The sequence below is a fragment of the Scyliorhinus canicula genome, chromosome 7 (assembly GCF_902713615.1).
Source record: "Scyliorhinus canicula chromosome 7, sScyCan1.1, whole genome shotgun sequence".
NCBI lineage: Eukaryota > Metazoa > Chordata > Chondrichthyes > Carcharhiniformes > Scyliorhinidae > Scyliorhinus > Scyliorhinus canicula.
In genome coordinates this window covers 92588051-92613137 of record NC_052152.1, presented here as the reverse complement: position 1 = coordinate 92613137, position 25087 = coordinate 92588051, and the positions used below count along the sequence as shown (strand labels likewise).

At 48.6% G+C, this 25087-nt stretch overlaps 2 long non-coding RNA genes across 2 annotated transcripts in view; one reads left to right on the top strand and one right to left on the bottom strand.

Annotated features, from left to right (window-relative positions):
- The window catches only part of LOC119969195, a 118427-nt gene extending 109072 nt beyond the window's left edge, over window positions 1-9355 (bottom strand). The window contains exons 1-2 of the long non-coding RNA XR_005461309.1: window positions 8724-9355; window positions 1786-1899 (exon numbers count right to left, since the gene is read on the bottom strand). This is a non-coding gene — a long non-coding RNA (uncharacterized LOC119969195). The remainder of the gene's footprint in view (window positions 1-1785; window positions 1900-8723) is intronic.
- Window positions 7189-24836, top strand: LOC119969196. Its single transcript, XR_005461310.1, has 3 exons — window positions 7189-7398; window positions 8949-8964; window positions 23018-24836. It is a non-coding gene; the product is annotated as an uncharacterized LOC119969196 (long non-coding RNA).
- Window positions 24837-25087: the final 251 nt, after the last annotated feature.

Here is a 25087-nt window from a genome sequence, read left to right as displayed (position 1 = left end):
TGTATGTTAACGCTGTGGGAGGAGCCCCGCAAGTCATGTTCATATGTTTTGGTCCTGTCCAAAACTGGAGGTGTATTGGAGGGAGGTCTACAGTGTAATCTCGAAGGTGGTGCACGTGAGAACCACGTCCCCTAGAAGCCATGGGCAGAATTCTCTGAACCCCCGCAGGGTCGGGGAATCGCCCAGGGCTAGCGTAAATCCCACCCCCGCCGTGCCCTGAATTCTCCGCCACCCGGGAATCGGCGGGCACAGGAATCGCGCCCCGCCGATCGACGTGCCCCCCGCAGCGATTCTCCGGCCCGCGATGGGCCGAAATCCCGCCGCTGTCAGGCCTCCCCCGCCGACGTGGTTTAAACCACCTTTGTGCCGGTGGGATTGGTGGTGCGAGCGGGCCCCCGGGGTCCTGGGGGGGGGCACGGGGTGATTGGACCCCGGGGGGTGCGCTCACGGTGGCCTGGCCCGCGATCGGGGCCCACCGATCGGCGGGCGGGTCTGTGCCATGGGGGCACTCTTTTTCTTCCGCCGCCGCCGCCACGGCCTCCACCATGGCGGAGGCGGAAGAGACCCCCTCCACTGCGCATGCGCCGGTGGTGACATCAGCGGCCGCTGACGCTCTGGCGCATGCGTGGACACACACCGACCGGCGAAGGCTTTTCGGCCAGCCCCGACGCCGATCGGCGTAGAGCCAAAGGCCGTTGCCGCCAGTTTTGGCGCCAGTCGGCGGAGTGGGAGCCACTCCGGCGCGGGCCTAGCCGCTAAAGGTGCGGAGAATTCTGCACCTTTGAGGAGGCCCGACGCCGGAGTGGTTGGCGCCACTCCGCTATGCCGGGACCCCCCGCCCCGCCGGGTAGGGAGAATTTTATTCGGGGTGTCGGATCAGCCAGGGTTGGAGCCGCGGGCGGAGGCAGATGTCTTTGCCCTCGCCTCACTGATCGCCCGAAGGTGGGTCCTGTTGGGGTGGAGGTCAGCTTCTCCGCTCTGTGCCCTGGCATGGTGGGGGGACTTGCTGGAGTTCTTAACGCTTGAGAAAGTGAGGTTCGAGTTGAGTGGAAGGATGGAAGCGTTCTACAACTCATGGGCTTTGTTTATCATGCATTTTCAAGAATTGGATGACATCGAACATTGGTGGGGGGTGGGACTGGAATGTATAGGTTAATGGTGATTATGTACAGGATGATTGTGGATTCTTGATTCTTTTTTCTTTCTTGTTCTGTATTTAAAATGTTGGGGTTTGTTTGGGGGTGGGTAGGATAAAGGGCTTGTTGGCCAGGGGATTGCTATTATTTGTTATTGTTGATTATTTGTTGGTGGGTGTATATTTGATGAAAATGTGAAAAAGGAGAATAAAAATATATTTTTTAAAAACCTGTCTGCTGGCCAGTGAATCCTTCCTTGGTGAATCCTGAGGAAGGGGCAGTGCTCCGAAAGCTAGTGATTTGAAACAAACCTGTTGGACTTTAACCTGATGTTGCAAGACTTCTCAGAGGTTATGAAGCTGGGTTGGAGGGATGCATTCAAACAGTGCTGGCGCAAAGATGCGGGGTGGGGGGGTGACTTTTCGGTGGTTGCAACTGAGTGTGAGAACAAATTGGTCTCCAACACTTAGAGCAGGTGAATGGGGACACCGCCATTTGCCTGCTCTGCACACAGTGGTGAGTGAGAACAAAAATCAAACCGAGCCAACATATTTAAGAAGAGAGACCTAATGTAAAATGCCTGAAGGCACCACTGAGCATCTCCCCCTGCTAATGAGCCAAATTTAGGGCAGAACCAAAGATTACTCACCTCTTTCCAAGAGAAGCGGGAAACAGCTGAACAGTTAAAGTCACCATTCACATCCAGACTAAGATAATCGCACTTTAATGATGTGCAAACAGTTGATTGAAGACCAGATCTTACCTGAAAAGAGTCAAGCTTTTATAAATTGTTAAATACAAGGGATTAATGAGGTGGCAAAGAGCCTAATGGACTGTCCAAAATGTCTGCCTGCTTAATAGACTAAATGCAATGCTGTGAAATTGATGCCCATTGTGCTATGAAATGGAATACCACATTTGCCTGATATCGGTGCTGTCCCATGAGATCAACAAAATAACCTGGGGCTTCTTGGAGGCTTCTGACATTCCCATTCTCTACTCCTTTAATGAAATTTTACACTGTGTCCTCAAAACAAATCAGGGACTTACCATTTCTGGGCTCTCCTCCAGTTTGAGTTAGTTCTCTTTTATTAGTTGCCACTTTATTCTGTAAGCTGATGAGCAACATTGAGATTGTCAAGGTTAAGAGGTAAGTGTGGTAACAGAGATCTGTCCAGCCTGCAGCCTATTCTCTGAGCAAATAAATGAACATATATTGTGCAGCTGGATTGTGTTAAAAAGATGTGTTTTGAAGTCTGTTTAAGATTTCAGAATGACAAAGAGTTTGAATTTTAGATTCACGTTGCTTTTAGAAACCAAAAGTAACATTAGAAAAACGGGCAGGAGTAGGCTATTTGGCCCCTGGAGCCAGCTCCATTCAATAAAATCATGGTTGATCTGACCATGCCCCAATGTCCTGTTCTTGCCTGTTCCCATAATCCTTAGCTCCCTTGGCTCTCTTGTCATTCAAAATTCAGCTTTGAATGTATTCAATGAGCAGCCTCCACTGCTGACTGGGGAAGAGAGTTTGTTACACTAACCACCTATGAGAGAAGAAATTCCTCCTCATCTCAGCCTTACATCGGAAACCACTGCCCCCCTAGTTCTAGATCCTCAAGAGGGAAACATCCTCTCAGCATCTTCCCTGTCAACCAATCCCCCTCAAAATCCTATATGTATCTATCAGATCACTTCTCATTGTTCTAAACACCAGGCTCAATCTGTGAAAGCTTTTCTTGTGAAACAAATCCTTCATGCCATGAATCAGTTCATAGTGTACCTTCTCTGAACTGCTTCCAATATATGAATGTCCCTCCTTAAGTAAGGTGACCAAAACTGTACATGGTACTCTCCAGGTGTGGTCTCACCAATGCCCTGTACAGTTGCAGCAAGACTTCCCCTGTACTGCAGCATTTTGCAGTCTCCCTCCAGTTGTACAATATTTAGTTTTTCTATTCTTCCTGGGTGGGATTCTCCATTAGCCAATGCCGAAATCGGGAAAGGTGATTGGTTCCGACGTCAAAACCATGGCAGGCACTGATTTGACGGCAAATCGCAATGCTCCAGCACCTTGAGAACAGCGTCAATGCGTTCTGGAACGCAGGTACAGTCTACACCATTTGCATGTCATGAGTGGGCCCGACCCGGTATTCTCCGGGGCTTCCGCATTCTCCGCCTCCGATGAGCCGGGTTCCCGACGGCGCAGTTCACGTGTGCTTTTAAAAATCGTGAAACCAGCATGGCAGCTGCTGAGAGGGAGAGAGGGGGGTACAGAAAGTGTCCAACACCGCCATAGTGTGCTGACAGTTGGGCTGCTGGCTGAGGGGCTTCTGCCAGGGCCGGTGGGGAGTAGCGGGGGGGGGGGGGGGGGGGGGGGGGGTGGCCCGGAGGAGGGCTGTGGGGTCGGGGTGGATGGCCACGGTACACCATTGCCGCAGCCAGCAAGGCAGCACACCACTAACAGCCCACTTTGAACTTAGTGCCACATGTGCCGACCCATCAGCTGTACGGATGTGCTCCAGCACAGCCAGTGCCATTTTGTTGACTGGGATAAGTGTGTGTGGGAAGTGTAATGTGTATATGCTGCTGCAGCTTGTCAGCCTCCCGAGTGTCAATCACCGACGAATCCCGCGCCGTTTCTCATTGGAATCAATTGTGTTACAGGCAGCACCGGTGGTAGCTCCCCACAGTAGCAGAATCGGTCTAGGTGTGGCGCCAGTTTTTCTGTCATGAAAGACCACGAATTCTGCGTTGGCGTTAATACTCTAGTCTCAGAAACGGAGAATCCCATCCCCTGTCTTTGACAATCTCACATTTGTAGCCTGATTTTCTGTTTGGGAGTTTAAAACGCAGAAAAATCATGAAAAGAGGCAACGGACGACGCTCTTTCCGAATGGAACATTTTGCTGTTTGACAGTTTTAGAACCTGTCCTGGTATTGGTGTGTGTCTGTCAGAACAAAGCAGAGACTGCGTTACCGTGTGTGTCAATAGTTGGAAAGGACACAACACTGAAGACAGGAAGGACAAGGAATGGGGATTGGTAAAAAAAAAAGGAATGGGGATTGGTGGTGTTTAGGTAGTGCAATGGGAAATGAGAGATCCCAAAAAACAGAGGCCCAGTTGGAAGGACTGTGAGATTACACATGGTCCCACATTTGTACAGGAAGCAATGTGAGTGCTTGCAACTACATGAGGTGTATCTACTATTTAAAGTGAAATTTACCTGTTTATTAGAAATATCCTTCACCTGTTAATTGTTGTTTGAATTGTGTTGATTTTATTTCATCTGCTGTAGTAAAAGTTTTAAAAAAGAGAACCTTATCCAACTGTTTTCTTTCTGATGGCATTGTGGGGATTACTTTCTTCAGTTTCTATGGGGATCCTGACTAAATATCCTGTTTCCCTCAGGTGAATATATGGTACTATAGTCACCATATGTCCGTGCTTACCCTTGTTGCAAAAGGGGAAGGGGCGGAAACCAGAGAGGGCCCTCCACATATCTCACAACTGGCAACTGCTGGAAGGAAGTATTGGAAATCAGTAGGATCCCGATGTGCCTGATCATTAGGAAGTGGAACTTAGAGACAGAATTAAACATCATCCACTGACATTTCATAACACAATTAGTCATGTTATCTTGACTTCAGCAGCGAGTGAAAGATGATCATCTTCAGAAAAAACAGCAGCAACCTCATTAACTAGGCATTCATATAGGGCTGCATTTTAGCTACCTTTTTGGGGGAGTGAGTTAGGAACTGAGAAATTTCGCAGAACGCTGCTGAAAGGCATCGGGTGGCAAGCCCACTGTCTTTTGGGCGGCACAGTAGCACAGTGGTAAGAACTGTGCTTCATAGTGCCACGGTCCCAGGTTCGATTCCCGGCTTGGGTCACTGTCTGTGCGGAGTCTGCACGTTCTCCCTGTATCTGCGTGGGTTTCCTCCGGGCGCTCCAGTTTCCTCCCACAAGTCCAGAAAGACAAGCTGTTCAGTAATTTGGACATTCTGAATTCTCCCTCTGCGTCGGAATGTGGTGACTCGGGGCTTTTCACAGTAACTTAATTGCAGTGTTAATGTAAGTCCACTTGTAGCAATAAAGATAATTATTGTTATTATTATTGTGCCCATGACATTTTGCAAGCGGCGGGAATGCTGGCAAACCTGCCATCTGCCCAGAGTTCAACTGAGCCACTAATCAGTAGTCAATAAAGGTCCTTTTCCTGCTTCTGCTGGCATTGTTCCAGCTGTTGGGGATGCCCACTGGAAATTGGGAAACTGCCCAGTGAAATCTGACAGCCGCCTGATGGGGCAGAGGGCAGATAGGCGGTCCTCCCTCTCAGGCATACTTTAGCCCACTGTAGGGCCCCCTAGCAGCAATGGCGTTGCCTGTCCTCAGATAACAGCCCACTATAATCCTCAATATACACTTATAGCTTAATGGGGGTGTTGAACGTACACCACTTTTTTCATGATTTCTTCATCATAGTTAATGTGGATGATTGGCGTAACCCCCATGTGGAAATTCACTCACTGTTGCTGTCATTTCAAATTTACATTGTGCTGATGTTTGGTGATACCGTTGATATTTTTAAAAAACAGTTGACAATTCAAAGAGGGCTTCATTGCACAGCCATTACTTACTGATTAGGTGCATTATATGCTTTGCAGGGCATTTCTGTTGACCATTTGTTTCATACACTGCAGAAACACTCACTTTGCTGCAAAAGAGGAAGTATGGGGGATTTTTTTTTCTGAATGTATGAAATCTGAAAAGGCTTATTTCATTTAAGACAAAAAAAAACCCCAACGCAACTTCCTCTTTGCACAATGAGTTCATTTCTCTAAAACAGCTTTACTATGTGGCCATTGGAGTCCAGCAATTATTGCTACACTGTCGAGATCTATTATTTAAATAACAGCCACTTACAAAGTGCATTACAATTTCTTTCCAGCTGACAAGACTTCACTTAGAGCTTAGAGGAACTGTGCTGCAGGACAGAGTGCTTATGACAGGGTTTACCTCTCGAGAATATCTAATGCAACAAACTGGAAGGCCTGTGGTTTCATGTAGGTTGTGGTGAGGCACACTGGTTGATGTCGTGGATACTTGCATACAATTTGATTATAGAGGGGGTCGACAGTGCGACAAGGCTCTGACTATCTATGTTACTGTGCTCAAACCAATGCTGACCTCTTGACTGAAACCAAACCCCTCAGAATTCACTTGCTTTGAGTTCACGTGAACCAGAAAGGGATTTTAATTTGATTTTGGCTAACTGATCGCACTGAAGTCCCACTATAGACACTGCACACAAAACAATTGCCCTTCTTAAAAAGGAATTGTGAAAGCAAACTGTAAATGGCATGCTTGTCTTTCATTGTAAAAACAAACAATCCAAATAAATACATTATTAGCATTTCTGGTTTTCCTGAACAGTATCAGCTCTTTTCCTAATTTATTGTCTATGCCCTGTTGAATAATATGACTCTTCCTGGTGGATATTTTCACAAACTCTGACAGATATCCCCTCATTCCTTGACTAGGTTGCCTATTCTTCATTGTGCGCCTGGACCATGGTGTGGGGGAATATGTAACAGGGGTTAATATTGAATTGACTGCCCATCATGTGTGCCTTTCCCTTCATTGACATTAATGAACATGGTGTACAGTAAGCGTCTGGTTCCATAATACTGTGCAGATAATAATGGTAGCATGGGCCACGGTGTCCTGCTGGGGTGGGGTCTGCAGCACTCACCTCACCCACCTCCAGAAAATTACCCTGATGGGTGCTTAAGATCCAGCTCGGACATTCTTAGCCTGTGCAGCCCGAGGCAATTGGGCCTGTTTTCCTCAATAGAGCCTATAGGTGAAGGGTGCCTTTCATCAGAAAGGAGCACAGGATTTTCCTTCCCTGGGCTATTGGCTTGGTCCTGGTCCATTGCCTGACTGAGCTTTGTAATAGAAAATTGGGCATGTAACAATAGCACAACAGCAAGCCTGTGACCCACTGTGAGACCTTTAGACTATTGTGTGAGAGGCGAGAATGAAGACGCTGTGTCCTCTTTAGCCTTCACCCGCGGTCCAGAGATGGCCCCTGGACTGCTGAGGAAATTTCCTGTGGGCCATAATTAAGAGATGCACAGATCTGATCAGCCTCTGCCCCTTTATGTCCCATGCGCACTGTGGAGGATAAAGAGGAATATCAGCTACAATATTATGGTGTCTCTGTCCGAGAGGGATTTCTGTGCTTTGTGACTGACACAGGTGAGTAAAGGGAAGGAGGATGCCTCAAGGCGGGTGGGTGGGAGGGTCTGTGTGCAGCAGAGGAACCAGAACCAAACGTTTGACTGACTGATGTGCACAAAGGAAAGGAAAAAGATTGAAGACAAACAGCAGCTGCCTTATTGAATGCACTCTGTATAACTTAGCGAGGTCTAACAAGCCCTGACCCTTTTCATATACGGAGACGGAACTATTAGACTGGGCCTTTGCGGGTTGAACAGTGGAGCTTTGCCTCAGCTATATTGGGACCTTACTTCTCAAACACTCAACACTCTGCAGAGTTCTCTACGTTACAAAGCAAACACCAACAGCTTTTTGCTCCGACTGCTCGTTTTTCACTGTGTGTGATTTCTTCAACAGGGAAACAAAACATCAAGGTTTCACAATGCATTGCAGCTGCCACCTCCCTCCCTCTGCTATTCTCTCACCCTCTTTCCCTCTGTGGCGTTTAGTCATACTTTGACGCAGATTTCTCACCGCCCTGAAACAACATTTAAAAGAAAATGTGGGAACGTTTTTGCAAAACGCGGCCTTGCACCTGGCCCCTCTCTTTCTTTCTCAGTAAAAATAGCATCACACATCCATGAACTGCACAAAACTAATGGGTGAGACGCTGGAGGTTTTAAACTGAAAGAAACAAAGGCAGTTCTTTCCCTGGTTACGACAGTATGTAATTCAATTAGGGGGAAATGATTTTATAAAAGAACAGTAATTGGATTCATTTAATGAACAGGACCTTGAATACAGGATAGTTCAATCAGAAGCTTATAATTTGCAGAATCTCTAACAAAACACCTCTGGGCTCAGATAATATTACTACTGGATTTAAGAAATCTTTGTTTAAAAAAAAATAAGCTATTGCATTTGTTCTGTCTTTAACACATGTTTTAGGTTTTAAAAGTTCCAAAGTCCTGGCTGGTAAATTTCTACACTTGCTCAGCATGGAACTCAGTCCTTCAGCTCTGGGAAGGTCTGAGGGTTAATCCTTGGCCTGTGCTGAATTAACCAGTCACACCCAGGGCAATGGTGATGAACTGCAATTATCCTCCATGTTCCTGGGCTCATTCGGAATGACTAAGATCCTACTTTGCATCCTTAACTAGTGTATATTGCTGGAAATTGTATGTGTGTCGATGTTGCGTCAAGCACCAGTTCCATTTGGGATTAGCTGTGTTACGCAAACCCACCCCCCCCCCCCCCCCCCCCGTTAAACACACTTCCATCCCTCTCAAACTTCCACACTATGGTTTGAAGCCTAATGTACTTAGTGTGTGATTTTGAAACCTCTCTGCCTGGCAGACACTTACCCACTCTGTTCCCAAGGCGATTTCCAATTTCAAATTGCAGCCATCAAAGCCTGAAGCTGGCAGGGTTCTTTTTTAAATATGCCGATTGGACTCCAAGTCTGTTAACAGTGTCTGTCTGCCATTTTCACCTGAACCATGAGCTATTCGCCAGTAAAAAGCTGCCGTGATGCAAAACCAGGGCCTGGGGAGACCAGTTTAATATAAATGTTCATTTTTTGTTTGCAGGTTTCTTCAAAAGCCGGTAGGTGGAGGAATGATTCTCCGGACCCCACTAAGAGTCTTTCGGCCCACCCTTCCCTGCCGCTCCCCTGACCAAAGTGGCCCTTCTCAAGCTCACCTTGTGCTTAAGAAATGTTTCCAAGGGTTGGTGGTCTCTGAACCGTCTGATTTTAATAACCAGGTGGCCTGTTCCTGCCGACGTCTTGGCTGCTTCAGTCTAGAATTTGGCCAACAATATGGTAAACTCAGACGAACGTCCCTGCTACCTCTCCCAGCTGTGCCAAGCTGCTCGCTGGGCTATGTTCCCACCGAGGAGTGGAGGAAAAACTGGCAGCAGTGTACCGTAGCCCGGCCAGCATCGACGTCTTTAAGAAGAGAGGAGAAATTGGAAGGAAGAATAAATTCAACATCTGATCCTCATGAATGGGCTGTGCGTTTTAGAATTGTACAAGAATTATAATAGAGGAGTGATTGAAAACTGTTTCTGTATAGCAAAGAGAATCTTAACAACTGACTGCATTCTTTCTCCATTGTGTCCGAGGAACCTTTTGAAATTCAATTAGTCACGTTCATTAATGTGATGGACAGCGGCGCAGGAGAATAGGGCTCAAACCCAATTTGACACTTTTGCTTTGGTTCTTCACCGCCCTGATGTCAAAGTTCAGGTTGTGCCCGGTCTGCCGAAAATGCTGGGCTTGCCGGATCAAACAATCCTTTCTTGTTCCAATGCCTTCTCCGTCTTGGCATCAGACAAAAGCTGGGACCTACTTCCCTTACCTGACCGTTTACTTTGACCTACGACCCTGGACCCTGGTTGTCAAATAGGAAAAGGATGAACTGGGTAGTATTCTGTTTCGGAGCAGATTTGGTGCATATTCTAAATATGCCTAAACTTAGCACACATTTGGGTGACCTTAAAAGATTTGATAATCAACCAGAGGGTTTCTGATCAAAGAAGCAATGCTGATAGTCAGTGTTTTGGTAGCTACTTTTGAAGAGGGTGAATTTGAAGCCATCCCACCACGAGAGGGATGCAAATAGTTATAGAGACACTGAAGGGTGCCAGAAAGACATAATAGAGTCACTATCCATTATCCTTTGTAGAAAATGGATATTTGCAAATGTCTTGCAGGAATGTACCACCCCTGTTGTTTAAGCTGACCCAAACCCTTTGATATCCATTTGAAAAGAGACCCTGGGGGATTGCTCTGCACTGTTTTCTTTTGAACATAGTTTGAAAAGAGAACCAGTTTGGGCGGGGGGAGGGGAGGAGGGGGAGAGGAGGGGAAGGAAGAGGGGCAGTGGGAGGCTATCAACTTATAAAGAACCTCCTGGTTGAGTTTGCAGCTAGCTCCAGTATAAGTTTGAACAGTGTTGGGTGCGGATACTATTCAGGAGCTAACTGAAGTTTTGTGTCCTGCTGAACCACTGAAAAGGAGTGCGAGTGGCTTTGAGCTCTGAATTATATTATTGTTCGACTTATTTAAATACTTCCTATTGAATTAGCTCACTATATCATAGGTGGCACGGTAGCACAGTGGTTAGCACTGTTGCTTCACAGTGTCATGGCCACAGGTTCGATTCCCGGCTTCGATCACTGTCTGTGCGGAGTCTGCACGTTCTCCCCGTGTCTGTGTGGGTTTTCTCCGGGTGCTCCGGTTTCCTCCTACAAGTCCCAAAATACATGCTTGTTAGGTGGATTGGACATTCTGAATTCTCCCTCTGTGTACCCGCACAGATGCCGGAATGTTGTGACTAGGGGTTTTTCACAGTAACTTCAATGCAGTGTTAACTTGTGACAGTAAAGATTATAATAATAATAATTATTATTATATCAATGGAACACCGAAGAGGACCATAACACCTTCCCCCTCAATCCCAATGATAGGGGCTGCGGGGGTTAAATAGGGTGAGAATACGTACCTCCCTATTTGTGTCATACTCCAGCTGCCTATGGCCATTTTAACTCGGATATTTGGATGCGTTGACGCAGCAGTTTGAATCCAATGTTGGGATCAAATGTCAAAAACAGGACACTGTGGCACCATTTTAACTTGAAGTCATGTGATTCTCAGCACCTGCGCCAGGTGAGGCCCCACTCCAGGCATAGGCAGAAGACTCCCCTCCGAAACTGAAATGGGAGTGTAAAAATCTCTTTGGGGTTCTTTGGGCACAAGCCCAAGTTAAAATCAGGGTTCATGGTGCTCATTTTATGGAACAGATTTTCTATCTTCACATATTCCCTCTTTCTGTCCTGCAACCGTCAACTCAAAATGTTCCAATTGTGAGGAATAACATATCCAGAAGCCATCAAGAAACTAGTCACCAAAAAACACCAAACAGTGACTTTAGAAGAAATGCCTTTACTCGAATGTGGTGAGAATGTGGAACGATCTCTGCCACGGAGTGGTTGAAACCAATCGTATAGATGCACTTAAGGGGAAATTGGGCGAAGGGAATAGATGGTTACCATGGTGAATTTTCATGAGAAAAGATGATGACGTTCGAGTGGAGAATAAGCATCGCAATGAAATGGATTGGCCCAATGGCCTGTATCTGTGCCAGAAGTAAAGTAATCGCATGTGGCAGCTGGCTGCCCTCGGGGAATTCAAATATTGTCCTTCATTTGCAAAACTAAACAGTGAGTGTCGTCAGGCCTTTTGGTTACAAGACCTCACACCGAGTCTGACTTCACCATCATTCTGAATCCTGTAGTGACTGGGTAGCGGGTGATGTGTTAGGAGAATCCCCGCAACGGGAAACGCCGCCCTGATAATTTCTCCAAATAATTTGACACCTTTAACCCCAACGCTCCGATGCCGGCACCCGATTCTCAGCCGGCGGCAACTCAGCGTGGAAGGGTTGGGTGGCGGCCTGTGGGGGTGGGGTTGCGGGAGGAGGCGCCGACCCTGTTGGGAGCCTCCGATGCGGCCTGGCCCGTGATTGGGGCCCACCGATCGGTGGGCCGGCCTCTCTGGCTGAGGGCCTCCTTTCCTGCGCGTCGGCCCCTGTAGTCCTGCGCCATGTTGCGTCGGGGCTGGTGCATTGAAGGAGGCCACTGCACATGCGCAGATCCCACGGCGCCCAGTTCGCGCCGAGATCGGCAGTTGGAGCGGCGTGAACTGCTCCAGAGCCGTGCTGGTCCCCTGTAGGGGCCAGAATTAAACCTGACAGCGGCCAGTTCACGCCGTCGTAAAATGTGACGGCGTTTACGACAGCGTGGACACTCTGCCACGAGGTGAGAGAATCCCGTCCCCCCATGTATATCAATGGAATAATGGCTAGATTTTCTGTTTTTGTGACGTTGATTGACCAGAGCACCAGAGAGAACTCTTTTACTCTTCTTCTGTATAGTATCATGGGATCTTTTGTATTGACCTGAGAGGGCAGACAGTACCTCGGTTTAGAACAGAGAACATACAGTGCAGAAGGAGGCCATTCGGCCCATCGAGTCTGCACCAACCCACTTAAGCCCTCACTTCCACCCTATCCCAATAACCCCTCCCAACCTTTTTTGGTCACTAAGGACAATTTACAATGGCCAATCCACCTAACCTGCACGTCTTTGGGTTGTGGGAAGAAACCGGAGCACCCGGAGGAAACCCACGCAGACACGGGGAGAACGTGCAGACTCCGCACAGACAGTGACCCAGCAGGGAGAGCAGGGCAGCGTTTCATCCTGAAGACTGCCCCTCTCACAAAGCAGCACTTCCTCAATTCATGTTCTGGAGTGCCTCGGCAATGCCCACCTGAAACTGGGACATGCTATGCAGCGTCTGAGGGAGGTCCTCCTGGGACTGGGACACGCCCCCCAGTGAGTCGGACATGCTGTTGAGGCGCTCAGCCATGGCCGTCACTGACTGAGCTACGGCTTGGACACCTCCACTCATGTGTACCAGGCTCTCCACTGTGGTCGCATCTGAGCAATGTTGGTCTTGGTGCCAGGCATTGCTGGTGCCATCTCCTGCACCTGTAGCCTCTGGAACTCCTCCAATCGGCTATGGACCTGCTGGAGTGTCGCTGACATCCTCCTTTGAATCTCATGACTGCACCCTGATCAACTGCATCAGCTCCAGGTAAACCTGGTCCAGAGGCTCAGCATCTGACTGGGACACAGCTGGGTCCTGGGATCCAGCAAGCCTCTGACTGCTGTCTCGCCTGGATGTTCCTGCTCCCACCTGATATGAACCCGCAACTGTGTGTGTTCATCAGAATGTAACCCAAAAGCCTGACCACTACTGTTGCCCATCGCGGTGTGTGTCTCTGTGCTGGTAGAGGGTGGGGATGACAGCTGTGGCGCGATTATGGTGGACTCGGGGGTGGGCAGTATATGGGGAGGATGGGGGATATGTGGAGGGTGGGGGATATGTGGAGGGTGGGCAGTATGGGGGGAATGGGAGATGGGGGCGGGGACAGTGCCAGGGGTCAGGTACCAACCCACCCTTGCGGCCCGGTGGAGGTAGTTGATCTTCTTAAGGCACTGGGTGCCGGTCCTACTGCTGACACTGCCCGAGCTGACGGCCACTTCCATCTTCTCCCAGTCGACACAGGCTGCCTTGTGGCTGACCCTCCGAGCCCCTCGGGGGAAGAGGACAGCCCATCCCGTCTTGACTGCATCCAAGAAAGTGGTCAGGTCAGTATCCCTGAATCATAGGACTGATCTCCTCGGTGGCATGGCTGCAAGTTGTGTGGAGTTTGCCCTGCAGGATCAGTTTAAGTGCTGCTCCCCCTTCCTGGAAGGGAGCTTGAGGGCGCGTCCCGGAGAATCAGCCAGCGGGACCATGATTTGCAGCATGAAGCCTATGGGGCCTCATTAAATGGACCAATTAATGTTTGATAACAGTGATGGCCTCACCTGGTCGAGCTTCGGGAAGCTGGCAGCTGTTCATGTTCACTATCACACTTACAAACATTTCCATTAAATCGCACCCTGAGAATCATGCTTCCATGCCAGATCAGGCCCGGAATCATGGCCCCACTGCAGATGTGATTCAGAATCGTGCCCCCACTCCAGATAAGACCAATAATCGGGTTCCTGTTCCAAATCAGATCCAGAATCATGTCCCATTCCAGATCAGATCCAAAATCAAGCCGCCACTCTAGATAGATCCATCGTCACGCTCCCACTTCATATTAGATCCAGAATCAAGTTCCCACTCGAGAACAGATCTAGAATCCCCTCACACCAGATCAGATCCAGAATCATTCTCCCACTTCAGATAAGATCCAGAATAATGCATCTCCTCCAGATCAGATCCATAATCATGCCCCTGCTCCTGAGAGCAGATCAAGAATCATACCCCCACTCCAAATAAGATCCAGAATCATGGGCAGGATTCTCCGACCCCCTGTCCGGTTGGAGAATCGCCGGGGATGGCATGAATCCCCCCCACCTCCCCGACGCCGGCTGCCGAATTCTCCGCAGCTGGGGTTTTGGCGGGGGCAGGAATCGCGCGCGTCGGTCGTCGGCCGCTAGCAGCGGCACCACCAGCGATTCTCCGCCCCGCGATGGGCCGAACAGCCACCCGTTTTCGGCCAGTCCCGCCGGCATAAATCAAACCAGGTCTGTACCTGGCTCTGCGGGTGGCCTAGGGGTCCTCGATGGGGTCCGGGGGAATCTAGCCCCAGTGTGCTGGCGAACGGGGCCCATTGATCCGTGGACGGGCCTGCGCAGTGGGGGCACCCTTTCCCTCTGCGCCGGCCGCTGTAACGATCCGCCATGGCCGGCACGGAGACGAACCCCCCCCCTTGCGCATGTGCTGGGTTCACGCCAGCACATGCTGACGCTCCCACTCATGCGCCAGCGCGCGCCAGCCGGTGGAGGCCCTTCGGTGCCAGTTGGCGTGGCACCAACCCCTCCGGCACCAGCTTAGCCCCTAAAGGTGCGGAGGATTCTGCACCTTCTGGGTGGCCCGACGCCAGAATGGTTCACGCCACGCCTCGGCGCCGGTGAGGCCCACCCCGCCAGTTAGGGGAGAATCCCGCCTCATGTCTCCACTCCAGATCAGATCCAAAATCAAGCCCCCCCACTCCAGATATATCCATCATCATGCTCCCATTTCAGATCAGATCCAGAATCACATTTTCACTCCAGAACAGATCCAGATTCACACCCTCATTCCAGATAATATCCAGAATCATGACCCCACACCAGAGCAGATTCAGAATCACATTTTCACTCCAGAACAGATCCAGATTCACATCCTCACTCCAGATAATATCCAGAATCATGCCCCACACCAGAGCAGAGCCAGAATCACGTCTCCACTCCAGATCAGATGGCCATGCCATCGGCTAATTAGACCGGGTGATTCAGAACCCGAAATGGGTGATGGTACACCTGGTGACCTCCACTTCATAGAACAGTACTGCACAGCACAGAACAGGCCCTTCGGCCCTCAATGTTGTGCATTCGTAATCTCGAGATATCTCTGCCTACCTTTCATAGCGTTTTATCTGCAGCTGCCCTGATTCTGTGCCAGGAAAGACCAGCAGGAACTCAGGGTGGGGAGGGACCGGGGGTGGGGGGTGGGGGTGGGGGGGGGGGGGGGGGGGAGAGTCAGAGCCAAGACTCATCCAGCTGGAAAGGGGCATGGTAGACGTGGCTGGATGTCAAAGGTTTGACTGGTGGGGTTAAGGGGGGACAAAGAAAGATGCAAGAGAAAGGGCTGGAGGGCAATTGCCTGTTGGGAAAGGGGACGTGGGGGTGAGCTGGCGGATGTGAGGTGGGAGGGGGGGCAGTTGGTGGCTTGGGTGATATTGCTGAGACAATGCAGGTTGAAGGAAAAGGGATGAATGGTAAAGGATTGACCGGGAATGGGGTAAAAGATGACTGGGGAGGAGAATGCAGCGACCTGTGACTTGGAAAGCATAGACAGTCCTGAGAAATAGAGCCACAGATAGTCGGGTCATAAAGGGGCATCAGGGGTTGCTTTAGCTCACTGGGCTAAATCGCTGGCTTTTAAAGCAGACCAAGGCAGGCCAGCAGCACGGTTCGATTCCCGTACCAGCCTTCCCGGACAGGCGCCGGAATGTGGCGACTAGGGGCTTTTCACAGTAACTTCATTGAAGCCTACTCGTGACAATAAGCGATTTTCATTTCATTTCATTTCATTTCATTTCATAAAGCATGGACAGACATAGTCTGCCCTGTGGATCCATGTCATAGTCCAGTCCCAGTCCCAGTCCTGTGTCATTCGTGCCCGGTATGGTGCACAGAATGTGGTATGTTGATCACACATTGTGGGCCTGGGGGCTGGTGACTTCACACTGGGCTGCAGATGGCACAGACACAATCAGGAGAGGCCTGTAGTGGGAAAAGGGTAAATGGTGGATGGGGGGGAGGGGGCACTCAATGGTCTCATGGGAGGGTCTCTGTAAGTCACAGTACAATGGGCCTAAAAATCGGAAGGGTCTGGTTTACATGGGACATCAGGACTTCAAAGGGTTCAGGTGAGGACAGGGATATCAACGACTATATTGATAGGATCAAGGATTAGAGGGGAGGAAGGAGAGTGATTGGGGAGAAGGAAATCTGCACTTGATGTATGGTAGGAGGAATTCTGATGGTAACGGGGAGTGGAAGATGGTTTGATAGCAAAACCGCAGCACCATCATTTTTTAAACTGATCCAATGATGCAGTATAAAACCAAACTATGGAAAGAAAATGCCAGGGGAGGGCTGCCAGGTCTTGTGGGAGGAATCAACTACTGCATTTGGGGGCCGATTGAAAGGATACCCGACTATTCCACTTTTCCAAATGGACTGAGAGGCACGGCTGAGACGTGTCAGGAACAGTTAAATGATAATGAAGAGAATGTGGTATCTTAACTCATGTTGCGTATTGTTCTGAGATTAGAAAGCTGATTGGAACCATTGTAAAACTGGCTTCGAAACCCTTTCTTCCTCTTGTAGAAAATCCTGAGTGTCAGAAGGAACCAACTGAAAAGGGGCCAAATGCATCTGCCTCATGGTGCTAAGATCTCGAGATATTGCAGCTGGCAGTGTGAGGATTTGAAGCCGCACTCCCCCACAGTACCCTCAGAACATGAGTCCAAGTCGGGGCTGTTGTGAATTCTAAAGAATAGAGTCTGACAGCTCTCTGATTGATGTTCTCTCAGCTGGCGGAACTCAGTCAGATCCAAGCCCCTATGTGAAAATCCTGTTATGCCTGAGTCAGTAGTTGGGGGGGGGGGGGGGGGGGTAGTGTTGGGGGAGGGCTGCCCAGAATGCTGTAATAGTGCTTCAAGGATCTTAGTGGGATGTCATGTTTGGGATGAAAGTGACCCACGGGCTTCACAATGACTCCCTTGTTAGCGGCTGGAAGATGACTATTGCAGGCTTATGTTCAATCATGTTTCTACTCAATGTTCCCAGAGACATGAGCATGAGAGCCCCATGAACAAAGCAGGAAATGTTTCGTTCATCCTGGCAATCAAGGTAAAGGAGAAGAAGGCTCCATTACTGCCGGGCTGGGCTAAGGGAAGAGCCTCATCAGGATGATCAAGGGCCAGTGGGGCCCCCTCAAGGCACAGAAGCTGAGGCTGACAGAATCATTGAATGGAGGCATCTGCCAAGACCAAGGGTGTGCAGAAGGCGCCCCTAATACTTCCAGATGAGCGAGAGACAGTGTTGGATGCCTTTGCATGTCTTGAGTGTGGTGTCTCACATTAGCCACATTCTCTGGGAGGAGTTGGGAGCCACAGGGACTGGGAGGTCATCCATTGCCGGTGGCTCGAAAAGTAGCCACTGCTCTGAACTTCTTTGTGAGCAGCTTCTTCCAGGGCTCCATTGGTGATCTCTGCAGAATTCCTGAAACATCTACCCCCAAATGCATCTGAGAGGTTACTGACGACCTATTCAGCAAGACACACAATTGTGTCCAGTTCTTCCTAGATGTGGCTAAGCTAGAGCAGTGGGATTTGCAGCAATCTCTGGATTCCCATGGATGCATAGTGTCATTGCTTGCACTCATGTGGCTTTAAGAGCTCCCTGGTAACACCCAGTACAATTTGTCAACTGGAAAGTGTTCCATTCTTTCAATGTGCGACTGGTCTGCAGCAGATACTGCAGGTACATGTGAGAGAACCTGGAAGTTCCCACGACACATACATCTTCACTCACTCGCAGGCGCCACGGATCTTTGAGGGCCCTCAATACTCAGACTTGGCTTCTCGGTGGAAAAGGCTACCCGCAAATGACGTGTCGGATGTCTGTTCCGTGGTCTCAAAGTGCCTCAAAGGAGAGGTGTAATGCTGTTCATTCTGCAACATGCTTCATTTATTGAGAAGACCATTGGCATCTTTGAAGATGTTTTTTCAATGTCTGGATAAATCAGCTGACGCTCTCCAGTGACCTCCCTGGAGGGTCTCACACATCACCATGGCTTGCTTCCCTCTACACAATCTGGCATTACAAAACAGGGCTGCCTTACCAGAGTGAGGTATGGAGGAAACCAGGAATTAAAAAAAAAAAAATTTAGAGTACCCAATTCATTTTTTCTAATTAAGGGGCAATTTAGCATGTGCAATCCACCTAGCCTGCACATAAGAACATAAGAACTAGGAGCAGGAGTAGGCCATCTGGCCCCTCGAGCCTGCTCCGCCATTCAATGAGATCATGGCTGATCTTTTGTGGACTCAGCTCCACTTTCCGGCCCGAACACCATAACCCTTAATCCCTTTATTCTTCAAAAAACTATCTATCTTTACCTTAAAAACATGTAATGAAGGAGCCTCAACTGCTTCACTGGGCAAGGAATTCCATAGATTCACAACCCTTTGGGTGAAGAAGTTCCTCCTAAACTCAGTCCTAAATCTACTTCCCCTTATTTTGAGGCTAGCCCCTAGTTCTGCTGTCACCCACCAGTGGAAACAACCTGCCCGCATCTATCCTATCTATTCCCTTCATAATTTTAAATGTTTCTATAAGATCCCCCCTCATCCTTCTAAATTCCAACGAGTACAGTCCCAGTCTACTCAACCTCTCCTCATAATCCAACCCCTTCAGCTCTGGGATTAACCTAGTAAATCTCCTCTGCACACCCTCCAGTGCCAGTATGTCCTTTCTCAAGTAAGGAGACCAAAACTGAACACAATACTCCAGGTGTGGCCTCACTAACACCTTATACAATTGCAACATAATCTCCCTAGTCTTAAACTCCATCCCTCTAGCAATGAAGGACAAAATTCCATTTGCCTTCTTAATCACCTGTTGCACCTGTAAACCAACTTTCTGTGACTCATGCACTAGCACACCCAGGTCTCTCTGCACAGCGGCATGCTTTAATATTTTATCGTTTAAATAATAATCCCGTTTGCTGTTATTCCTACCAAAATGGATAACCTCACATTTGTCAACATTGTATTCCATCTGCCAGACCCTAGCTCATTCACTTAACCTATCCAAATCCCTCTGCAGACTTCCAGTATCCTCTGCACTTTTCGCTTTACCACTCATTTGGGTTGTGGGGGTGAAACCCACGCAAACACGGGGAGAATGGGCAACCTCCAAACAGTCAGTGACCCAGAGCCGGGATCGAACCTGGGACCTCGGTGCCGTGAGGCAGCAAGGCTAACCCACTGCGCCACCGTGCTGCCCGAGGAAACCAGGAATGCCAGCTTGTGGGGAACATGCTACTTTTCACGGCTGACACTGTATTCAGGTCAGGATTTTTCAGCCCCCGCACCCCCCCTCCTCCCCACTTTCCACGGCGGGTTTTCTCATTTGTCTCTGGCAGATCCTTCCGGTCCTGCCAAAGTCTCTGGACTTCTGCGTGGTTTGCCCAACCTGCCACCGGTGAATATTCTGCAAGGAGTTGACTTCAGTGGGACTGGAAGACCGATCCCAATGGAATGGGGGCTGGAAAACTCTACCCATTGTCTCTGGAGTGGAAAATGCCACCCTATATTTCCTCTGGTGGGAGCCCAGAAAAGGACGGGGGAGGAGGGGCATTACCTTAAATTCAGAACTAGGACGACATCAGGAAGAATTTCTTCACACAATTGGCAGTGGAAGTCTGGAATTCCCTCCCCCACGAAGCTGTTGAGGCTGGGGTGCGGGTGGGGGGATCAAGTGGGGGTCAAGTCGGCCTTGATAGAATTTTCTTTGGTGTGCAGTGTGCCAATGGAGTGTTATTGCTCAGCATTCAACTAATTAACGAAGGGTTACATTCTGAGCTGGTGAGGGTAATTCCTGTCAGTCTCCTGTACCAACAGTTACAGCAGCTGTCCTCAGCAGCTGAATAGCTTCACGGAGGTTAGAGATAATCAGACAGAAAAGCAGCTGTCACTAAAATCAAATAGAATTGTGCACCTCGTTTGGTAGGGAGAATGAAAGCGGATCTGGCAAGGTGGGATGGTCTCCTTCTGTCACTGGCAGGTTGGGTACAGGCGGTTAACGTGTTCCGCGATTTCTGTTTCTTTTTCAATGCCTGCCAATTTTCCTGCCAAAGGCTTTTTTCAGAGAGATTGAGGGAAGGATTACTTCATTCACATGGGTAAGGAAGGTGGTCAGAGTTGGAAAGGTGCTGCTACAGAGGGGAAGGCAGGCAGGGGGTTTGGGTCTTCCGAACCTGATGTATTACTACTGGGTGGCGAATGTGGAGAAGGTGCGGAGCTGGGTCAGAGGGGTTGATTCCCAGTGGGTCAGAATAGAGGAGAGTTTGTGCAGGGGGTCGGGATTGAAAGCGCTAACAACAGCGCCGCTCCCGATGGCCCCGGGGAAGTACTCGGGGAGTCCGGTAATAATAGCTTCATTGAGAATTTGGAGGCAATTTTACCAACACTACATTCTCCCCGTGTCTGCGTGGGTTTCACCCCCACAACCCAAAAGATGTGCAGAGTAGGTAGATTGGCCACGCTAAATTGGCCCTTAATTGGAAAAATAATTGGATACTCTAAATTTAAAAATAAATAAATAAATAAATTTTACCAACACTTCGGGTTGGGGGCAAGGTCAAGGGAAATGCCGATTCGGGGGGACCACAGATTTGAGCCAGGGAAGTGGGATGGATGGGAGGAGAAGGGGATTAAGACACTAAAAGATTTGTTTCTTGGGGGTCGGTTTCTTCTTGAAAGTAAACCCGTGGAAAGCGACGGGCTCCAGCGGAGTCCCTGGGTGAGCACTCAGAGCCTGCGTTGACCAGCTGGCGAGTGTATTCGTTGATATCTTCAACACCTCACTTCTCGGCTCCGAGGTCCCTACTGCTTCAAGAAGACCACCAGTGCCAAAGAAGAACAAGGTGGCGTGCCTCACCGACTCCTGGCCGGTGGTCCTGATGTCTATTATCATGAAATGCTTCAAGCAGCTTGTCAACGCCGACCTCCCAGATAGTCTTGATCCATTGCAGTTCATCTACCATGGCAACCAATCCACAGCAGATGCTATCTGTCTGGCCTGACAATCAACTCTCGAACATCTCGACAACAAAGACAACTACATCAGACTGCTGTTCATAGACTACATCTCCGCCTTAAGAAACATTATCCCAACAAGACTAATAACCAACTCTGCAACCTTGGACTTGACCCCTCCCTGTGCAGCTGGATCCTTGACTTCCTTACCAATAGCCCACAATCTGTCAGGATAGGTAACAACACCTCCTCCACAATAGTCCTCAACACTAGCCCCCTTCAAGGATGTGTGCTCAGTCCTCTACTGTTCTCCCTATACACACACGACTGTGTGGCAAGATTAAACTCCAACTCAATCTTTAAGTTTGCGGACGATATGACTGGTGGGTCAAACAATGACGAATCAGACTACAGAAACGAGATAGATCACTTAGTTGCATGGTGTACCGAAAACAACCTCTCTCTCAATGTCGGAAAGACCAAGGAATTGATCATCGACTTCAGGAAGCGTAGCACGACACACACTCCCGTCTGCATCAATGACTCCGAATTGGAGATGGTCGATAGCTTAAAGTTCCTGACGGTCACCATCACCAACAGTCTGTCCTGGTCCACTCACGTTGATGCACCAGTCAAGAAAGCCCAACAACGTCTCTACTTTCTACGGAAACTAAAGAAATTTGGCATGTCTGCATCGACTCTCACAAACTGCGACAGATGTGCCATAGAGAGTATCCTATCCGGCTGTATCACAACTTTGTATGGCAACTGCTCGGCCCAAGTTCGCAAAAAACTGTAGAGTGTGGTGAACTCAGCCTAACGCATCACACAAGCCATCCTTCTATGGATTCTGTATAAACCTCCCGCTGCCTCAGGAAGGCAGACAGCATTGTCAGAGACCCCTCATACCCAGGCTTTGCCCTCTTCCAGATCCTTCCATCAGGCAGAAAACACAGAAGTCTGAAGACCCGCACATCCAGACATAGGAACAGCTTCTTCCCCACAGCTACTTGGCTCCTCAATGACTCTCCCTTGGACTGATGTGTTCCCTGTAAGAACACTATTCACAATGCCCTATGCTGCTCTTGTTTGGCCTTGTTCTGCACTGTAACCAATCACTGTTTGTCAATGTACCATTTGTCAATGTACTCTGCCGATTATTCTGTTGTCTACTATGTACGTATTGCGTACGTTCCCTTGGCAGCAGAAAAATACTTCTCGCTGTACTTAGGGGCTGGTTTCGCTCACTGGGCTAAATCGCTGGCTTTTAAAGCAGACCAAGCAGGCCAACAGCACGGTTCGATTCCCGTACCAGCCTCCCCGGACAGGCGACGGAATGTGGCGACTAGGGGCTTTTCACAGTAACTTCATTGAAGCTTACTCGTGACAATAAGCGATTTTCATTTTTCATTCATTTCATTTTCATTCACTTTGGTGCACGTGACAATAAATGTCAATCAACCAATCAATCAAAGAGATAGTGGACTCGAGGTGGGTCACCACAAACAGTCCAGGTCACAGATAATAATAATTTGAAGAAGACACCATGGAGATAAGGGGCAGATCATCAGAGATGCTGAGACAGGGAATGTTAGATGGTTAATGACAGAATTACACATTTCTGATCACTTGCTGACTTTATTTCATCAGTGACTGTATAATGATTATGACAATAGTTACTTTGCAATGATTAATTAATATCCCTGTCTTATATTTTCCAGAACCAACATCTTAGAACAAGAGTTACTGGAGATGAATGAGGATGATTCCACGAGGACCTAATTCCGCCTGAGTGTTTGCCATCGGAGAAGGCCCCACCATGCACCAGTGCAGATATTTGCACGGTCGTGGGTCCGCTTCGACAGTTATTTGGGTTTACACCTAGTGCTTCACATCTCACAAGTAAACACAAGCAGACACTGGTAGCAGTGGCAGTTATGGAGAGTCTGGTTGTAGGCCGCAATCCTTTCCAGAGTCAGCTCAGATGGGAATAGTCTGGGGGTTACCATTGAGAAGGAAAATGATAGCGGTATCTCAGCAATTTGAAGTATAGTGACAGATAGCATGGACACTCTCCAGAATAGCAAAGGGTACCGAGGTGTCTAGATCACGTGTTGTTTGCTCAACTGGAAGAATTGACTGAACTGTCTCGATATGTCGGTATCCCTGGCAGAATTGTATGTGGTTGGTCTGTCAATTAATGTTCCATGTTCATATTCCATCCCGTCCTCTTCTTCAATCTTCCCCTGATTTAAAGATGGGTGATGAGCTTCTTCATCATCCTCCACCTGTAATCCTGGCTGCTGCATGACGGCTGGGTGCAGCGCACAACTATCATCCTGAGACCCAGACTGGAAAGTACGAAAGGCTACCTCCAGATGTGCCTGGATACCTGCTCGCCAATGCCCAGTTTGAGTCATGCCAGGGTCACTCTGCTCCTGACCTCATTACAGCCTTCATCAAAACATGAACAAAAGAGACGAACTCAAGAGATGAGGTGAGAGTGACTACCCTTGACATCAAGGTAACATTTGATTGAGTGAGGTATACAAGGAGCCCCAGCAAAACTGAAGTCAATGGGAATCAGGGGGAAAACTACTCATTGGTTGGAGTCATACTTAGCATGAAAGAAGATGGTTGTGGTTGTTGGAAGTCAATCATCACAGTTCCAGGCATTCCTCAAGGTCAAACCATCTTCAGCTGCTTCTTCAATGACGTTCTCTTCATTGTAGGGTCAGAAGTGGGGATGTTTATGGATGATTGTACAATGTTCAGTACCATTTATGATCCCTCACATACTGAAGCAGTCCATATGCAGAAAGACCTGGAAAATGTTCAGGCTTGGGTGATAAGTGGCAAATGTTACACAAGGGAGGTATTGGGAAATTGGGTCCAGAAATGAGATCTCAATGTAGCAAGCAATTTAAGGCTAAACAATCTGAGGGAAAAAAAACCTGCTATGCACAGAGTCAGAGGGCTACGCCCACACCTGGTCGAGTTACATTGTCCCAGTCAGACTTCAACTCATTAATGAGAATAGACAGGATGCCCCCAGACCCATTATTTTTTGTGACACTCCTGCGTGACCAGCTATTTGCCCATTACAGAGTTTCATGGCCTCTTTGTTAATGGGAGGTCAGTTGCATATCAATAGCTTGGTGCTGTTCTTTTGTATAAACAGCAGTGGGCAATCAGCCAAGATAACGATGATGGATTCAAGCCTGGAAACCCCAGCAGGGAACCTTTGTTTGATGGGCTGGGTGGAGCTCAGAGAGAGAGAGAGAGAAGGAATGCAGTTTTGAACAATTACAGGAGATGGTTTTGGAAATCAACCGAGAAGACCATGAAAGTTACCACAGAGGCAGGCTTTAGAAAATGTGTTTAGAACAAATGTCCCTACCAGAAGAAAGATTGCTCCATAAATGCACGTATTGCCTTTGTCTTCCTGTGAAAGTGGCTTGAGACCTGCATGTTCTGTTACAGTGTTGTTTAATGAGAACTGGTGTGTTAAGGTTAAGAAACTGCATGTAATCTATTATTGTTAGGGTTGAATTTTAAAAGGCTAACTATTGTTTTCTTTTCTTTTGTTTAAATAAAGTTTGTTTATGAAATGACCAAGCCCTATTTCTTATGTTATCACACCTGGAATGAGTCGATCTTTCTGCAATGTTTTAAATGTTATGGCTCTGGTTCAGCCACTTATCTACCTTTGAGAGCTGTCTAGGCATCCGTGAAAAAAGAAACATTCGTGAAAATGAGCATTGCCACAAGAGAGAATCTAACCATATCCC